This window comes from Chrysemys picta, chromosome 8 (genome assembly GCF_011386835.1).
Source record: "Chrysemys picta bellii isolate R12L10 chromosome 8, ASM1138683v2, whole genome shotgun sequence".
In the NCBI taxonomy this organism is placed as follows: domain Eukaryota; kingdom Metazoa; phylum Chordata; order Testudines; family Emydidae; genus Chrysemys; species Chrysemys picta.
This window is the reverse complement of record NC_088798.1, coordinates 109,044,037-109,050,601: the sequence shown is the minus strand read 5'-3', so window position 1 is coordinate 109,050,601 and position 6,565 is coordinate 109,044,037.

Here is a 6,565-nt window from a genome sequence, read left to right as displayed (position 1 = left end):
GAAGAGACCTGGATAGAGACAAGCAGGCTTCTCCATAGGGCAGAAGCTGTTGGGGAAGAGAGCTCCTGTATCAGCAGTGGTAAGATGGATGCAAGGTGACAGGACAGTGAGAGGCCTGGTGCTAGAATGAAGGGAGGAGATGGGACAACAGGAAGAGATGAGGTCTGTGGGGTTGGTGGAGTCCAGCCGCTGGCCAGTTTTTATATAGAAAGTGAGACATTTTTAACTGGCTCCAACCTTGTTGGAGCAGCCAGGACAGGGAATAATATATGTAAATGACTCCCCAGTTCGAGGCCCTCATAGAATCATAGAATATCAGGGTTGGAAGGGACCTCAGGAGGTATCTAGTCCAACCCCCTGTTCAAAGCAGGACCAATTCCCAACTAAATCATCCCAGCCAGGGCTTTGTCAAGCCTGACCTTAAATACCTCTAGGGAAGGAGATTCCACCACCTCCCTAGGGAACCCATTCCTCCTCCCTCTACACTCTGCCCATGTACCTCAAGGCTGTCCTGAGGGGCTCCCAGATATTCTAGCCTCAGCCCTGGCTGAACACAAGACTGACATTGCATTGCATTCCCGCAGGCCTTCAGATGGGGCCACGTCTCCGCAGGGACCACACTGAGACCAAGATCCTGTCACATTGGCCCGAAATCAGGATTCGCATTGAAGTCTCCAGCTGCCAGGCTGGGGATTGACTCCCTTAGTGCTCCATTTGCAAGAGCTGTACAAGACCAAGGGACCCAGTTCCTAGCCCTAAGAGAAGAAACTACTGGAGAGTTTCGTTATCTGAATGAAGGTTAATTCTAGGTCAGGTAGGAATGTCCTGAACTGCTCAGATTATTGAAAGACATTTTTTCACTGCATAATTCCCCCCACTTTTTTTGCAATGAGAGGACTGCTGGAAAAGTCCAACATGCGTCGGTTTGGGAGTGAAGGGTCCCAGCTCCTCCAGCTCCTCAAAGCAGAAAAAGACAGAAAGCAAAGCTGAGAGGAAGGTGAAACTTGCAGAATAAAGACCAGGGAAGGGACCAGAAAATAGGGATTAGAGCCGGCTGGATTTTTTTTTGGTTCAATGAAAAACGGCTTTTTGAGCAAAATGAAACATTTCCAAAGACATCAGTTTCATTGTAACTTTCTACTTTTTCAGCACAGATCAAAAATCTGGAACGGAACATTTTTACTAAAAACTAAAATATTTGCCCAGAAGTGGGTTTCAGCTTTGGTTTTACATTGAAAACGGAGAAACATGTGCAGGAAATACGTTTTTGTAAAGAACTGGCGTTTCTCAATCAGCTCGAGTAGAGCTCAGCCCTGGCTCTCTTATCTTTGGCAACACAGATAAATGCACACAATTCCTCTCCTTCAGAAGGGAGGTTCTCTATCACTTCACCCTCCCCTGCTTTCCTTTCTCCATCCTGTTCCTTCTTCTCTCAGTTCTCTTTCACTTTCTTTCCCTTTCCTCCCGCACCTGACCGGGCCATAGTTTGTCCCTGTCGCATGCCCTAGCTTGCACCTTGCTGTTCAGCACATGGGGCAGGAGGCCAGCAGTAGGACATGTGGAAGCGCTGGCTGCGCTGGTGCTCCCGTGGGAGTGCACAGACCATGCCAGCGAGTATCGGGAAAGCTGTTTCTTACTGTGATTGTCCAGCGAGCTGCATTTTCCGTGGGCTGTTGGGTTGTAGAGTGACGGGACATGTTCATGCTGGTCCTGCTTTCATGCATATGGCTCTGAGTATAAAGTGGGTGTGTGAGAGAAAAACAGGAGAAAAGAGCAGGGGTGCCTTTAAATGGATGGTTTTCCAGGGGTGTCAGCTGTGTAGGGTGTAATGTGCCTAGCACAATGGGGTCCTGGCATATGTCATGGGCTGCTAGGAGCTATGGTACAACAAATATTCATAATTCCTTACCAAGCCGAAGGGTGCTTTGTTCTGCACAGGGAATGCTCAGTCCCTAGCAGGATCAGGCCCTCGGCGCTATTAAAACTTGACGCAAAATTGTTCCTGGGGCCTGGAGCCCCAAACGGCGCAATCCGGCTGTCACAGCAAAGTCCAAGAGGAGGGGTCACAGCACAATGCCAGGGCGTGGGTCTGCACTCTCCTCATTCGAGAGACGGGCCTTTGTGCATCTCCTGCCGCACAAGCTCTTGTCATTGTGAAAGCAAACGTCCCAGTTCAGTGCGGTGGGGCATTCTGGGAGCTCCCTCTGTGGCTTGCATCTATGGGCTGTGATTCGCAAAGGAGCTACGCGCCAAGCTCCCATTTCAATGGTATGCAGGGGTCTAACATAAGCCAGCCATAGGGAGTCCTCCTGTAGCCCCAACATATCCACAGGGGTTCTCTAGACATGTTCAACAGTCAAAGCAATGACCTCCATAGTGTAAGAGATACGGTAGGGGAGGTCATTTCTTTTATACCTGACCTTGTCCCTCTCATATCCTGGGACCAGTATGGTTAGACCGACGCTGCAAACACTGATAGCGTACACAGCGTGAGTAGGGATGGAAAGTAGTGCACGGCACATACCCAAGTTTCAGCCCAGGACGTAGTTCTGTGGCTGGGGGAATAACCTCTGAAAAATAAGTGCTGCTTATAGAATTCAGTGGTTCATCCTCTGATTGCTCACCTTTAACACGGAGACACAGCCCATAGAGACTATAAGTCCCCACATGCAATAGTATAGCTTGATACAAGCCGTCAAGCCACTCAACTCCGGCTGGCTCTCTTCATGCGGGGACAGGTAGTCTCAGTAGGCTGTGCCCTCCATATTTAAAGATGAGGTGGCTACAATTCATTCCATCTGTTTAATGCAAATTAATAGAAGCTCTCTAACTTCTGGCCAGTGGACACTCAGGCTGTCTGTTGGGCCAAGTCTGGGTGCATGCAATAATGGGAGGCGGTCACAGACCCATTGCTTGAGTCAATGAAGCTTGAACTGGACAAAGTACAGGCTCATGCACCATAGGGATAAATCCTGCCTTGGTCGGGGATGGGAAATGAGGTCTGACACCGTAGGTGTTTTTCTCCTGTCTGATTTTTGTAAAATCATGTAGTGAATTGATATAACCTTAGCTAAGCCACGGTGCAAGTGATGCTGTCAGAGGGAAACGCAGTCTGTTTTATCCACGCACACTAGAGACTGTCTGCCCTTAGAAATATCAGCCTTCAGCGAGGTTGCAGAGACGTCACTGAGGATGTAGGATTAGACCCTGGTCTCCAAATGAATTCTTTGAAAACAGAGCCGTATTATTAGAATTAGTTGTATTGCAGTCGCAACCGTGAGCCCCATTCGTGGAGCAGGACCCTGTTGGGCATGGCGCTGTACAAACCGAGAACAAAACGTCAGTCCCTGGAATGTTTGGAACACCAGGGGGCTAGAGACTGACTGATGGGGAAGCACAAGGAAACAATGAATCAGTTCTGGTCCGCGTCATTGGCGGTGGTCTTTGTGTACTAGCAGCCTACCCGATGCCAAGATTTGCACAAGGGATTTGAAGGTGGATAGTGAGGTTGCTTGGCAGATAGTTATCGGGAGCTCCTCCCAAGCCGGAGAGGGAGACAGCACCAAGGAACTTGTTTGAAAATGTAACATTTTACCTTAGTCTGTTTCCCGCCATATTCCTACCTATGATTCTAGGATCACGGGGCTCTAGGAGGGGGCAGCTGGCACTGCAGAATAGCCCTTCCTGATCATGTTAGGCTATGACCGTGTGTCAGAGAGTGACTCAGTCGCCTCTGCTTGTTTCAGTTGGTGTGTCTTAAAGGCCCCAGGCCCGCTGGCAGTCACCTTGGGATCTCCACCCGGTGTGCCCCCTGGACAGTTTGTAAGGGGCGCGCACCTACTGTGCTTTCCCTGGTAGCAGTGTCCTAAAGCTAATATCCCCCTTTGTTTATAGAACTTCATTGCAATTCATCTCCAGAACACCTGGCAGAACACCATTTGATGCAGTTTAACCGTGCCTTGGTAAATAACCTCTCCCCTCTGATAAGGTTCACGTGATGTTGCTGTAGACCTTGACTGAATTTCACAATTTTGTCTGACCCCAATTCCTCTAGGTTGCTCCATTGCCTTTTACAGACCTTAGCAATCCAGTTTCAGGAGCCCCTTTCTTCTAGCACATCTGCACTAAATGCCAGTGGAGTCTGGGTTGGGCCATTGGGTTGGAGTGGAGACTGGGTAGGGGCCAAGTGCGTGTCATTTACTGCACTGTAATTCTGTACTATCCCCACGGTCCCTGGCACTGTAATTGCTAGCACTGCATCCTGCTACTTGTGAAGGGAGCAAAGACTCCCACTTCTGACTTAAAAATTCACGATCTTGATTGTCCCCGATGGTCATGCAGGGTGAAAGCCACCGAGCTCAGAGGGCCAGCAGAAGGACTCTGCGTCTATCCTACTTCGTGCTTTCACCTGGGATGCACACACAAAAGGAGGCAGGTATGGCTGGAGCAGATTCATTTATGTATTTAAGCCAAGACAAGAGGAAATTGCTCGTTATCATAGTGAGTGTGGAAAACCAGTCTTTGCGCTCATTTTCCACTAGCAATTTCCTGTTAGAAGTTCCCGTGTAGATCCTCACGTAGGTACACATTCTCCTCTTTTCTTGTGCTCCAAAGGCCCTTCATTGCTTTGGTGACTCTTTGCTTTGACAATACAGTAAATTCAGCAGAATTCCTTGTCTTGGATTATAGCTCCAAGGAAGAGAGAACAATCTCCGGGGGCTCACTGGGCTCTTTGCAGTTCATTGAGAAGAATGATGGCACCTTGGTTCCAGAGAACACAGCATGTAATACCAGTGCCTTGCATGGGGTGGTTGTAGTTATTATAATTCTGCTCGATGAAATAAATTCAAGGGATTCCATGTCTTATTTCCATGTGGTTCCTGGGGGATTGCAGGTAGAGAGACATGCAAAGACCATATGCAGCCGCTTGAAAGGTGAAATGACCTTAGTCTATGCAAGGTGAATGAGTTGCATTATTTTTGTAACTTATTGTACCATCTATTTTCCGTAGAAGATACTTGAGCAAACAAAACACCCACACAGCAGCGATAACAAACCAAGAAATACTGAATGATTAACACCAGTCGCAGTATCTCTGGCAAACCTTCTCCCTTGCTCTAGGCTGCAAGTTCCTTCGGGCAGGGATTCCGTTTTCTTCCGAAATCAGTAGTGTTGATTGTGCCCAATAAAAAATGCCGACCCTCAAGCCCTTTGGCCTTTAGAGTAAAGGGAATAACCCACTTCTACTTCCACCAACCCTCCCCCAGTCACAGCACATTAAAAGAAAAACTAAGTCAAGTCCCTGCTATCCGGAGAGAAAGCGAGACGAACACATATTGCTAGGTGCATACTTCATGCATCTGGGAGATGCTCAGATCCCACAGGGACTGGGGACGTGCAGGAACCACAGATGAGATGAAAGAAATAAGAGGAGCTGGACTCTAACCCTACAATATCACAGATCTGCTGAGTCCTTTCCTTTCACCTATAATGATACTGGAGTTACTGCATCACATGCCACCGATCTCCTATTGGCTGCTGGCCCGTCTCCCAGCCCACGAGGGATTGGTACCATGCCCAGAGTCTGGTACAGGCCCCGTTTCTCAGGGCTTCAGCTTTATTTCCTTCAAATAATACAAATTCAGCACAACAATTGTCCCTGCCCCATAAGCCAGGGTCTTCTGCAGGGGCCAACCATTCCCTGATGGTTTCCTCTGTCCAGGCCACTTGCCTAAGAGTCAGCCACGAATTGGGCTCTTTGCCCGTGGTGGTATATGGGGCTGTGCTTTTAAGGGCTGAGTTTCCCCGGCACAGCATTTGGGCGGGGCTCTGCGGCTCACGGTGGTGTTATCCCTGTCAGCAGGAAGTGGACACAGAGTGACGTGCAGCCCTTGCGGGCACCTTAAGCACGGAGGGATCACTGATCCCCACACACCCGCTGACCCGGGGCCTTCCTGCAGCTCTTCTCCCAGGCCTGCTCCAGACACTTGCCTGGGAGTTCGCCTGCCACAGGAGCCAGCCTGCTTCCTGTAGCCCTCCCCACCCCATCCGGGCCATTTGCTGGTTTGATCACCCCTGATCCCTCGCTGCTCAGTCTCAGCTGGGAGGTCGCTGAGCCCAGCTCCCCTTAAAGAGCCAGCCATCCTGTGACACCTTGAAGCTCGCGGCCCGGCGGTAGTCACTGTGTGGGGGTATGGCCTGCGGGGAGAATGGAGGAGGGAGCCCATCCATCAATCCACCGGAAGAGAAGCACTACCTCTTCTCAACAAAGTCTAGGGTGCAACTGACCTGTTTAGGGATGAAGGGATTTCTCCGAGACCACAGCTATTCCCTTCCCTTCTGCCCTCCACAGTGAGGTTTACCAGAGAGTGACCCAAGTCACTCGGGGTAGTTTAGCACGGTGACTCTTCCAATTTCTCCGGCTCCTTTAGCACGGGGCGTGTTACATGGGCCAGGCCTCTAGGCATGGTAGGGATCAAGGAATACAATCTTGATAACTCCCGTCAATGGCTGGTGAGCCATGTTCTGGGTTATCTGTACCGGCCAGGTGCCTGCTGGGTTTTCC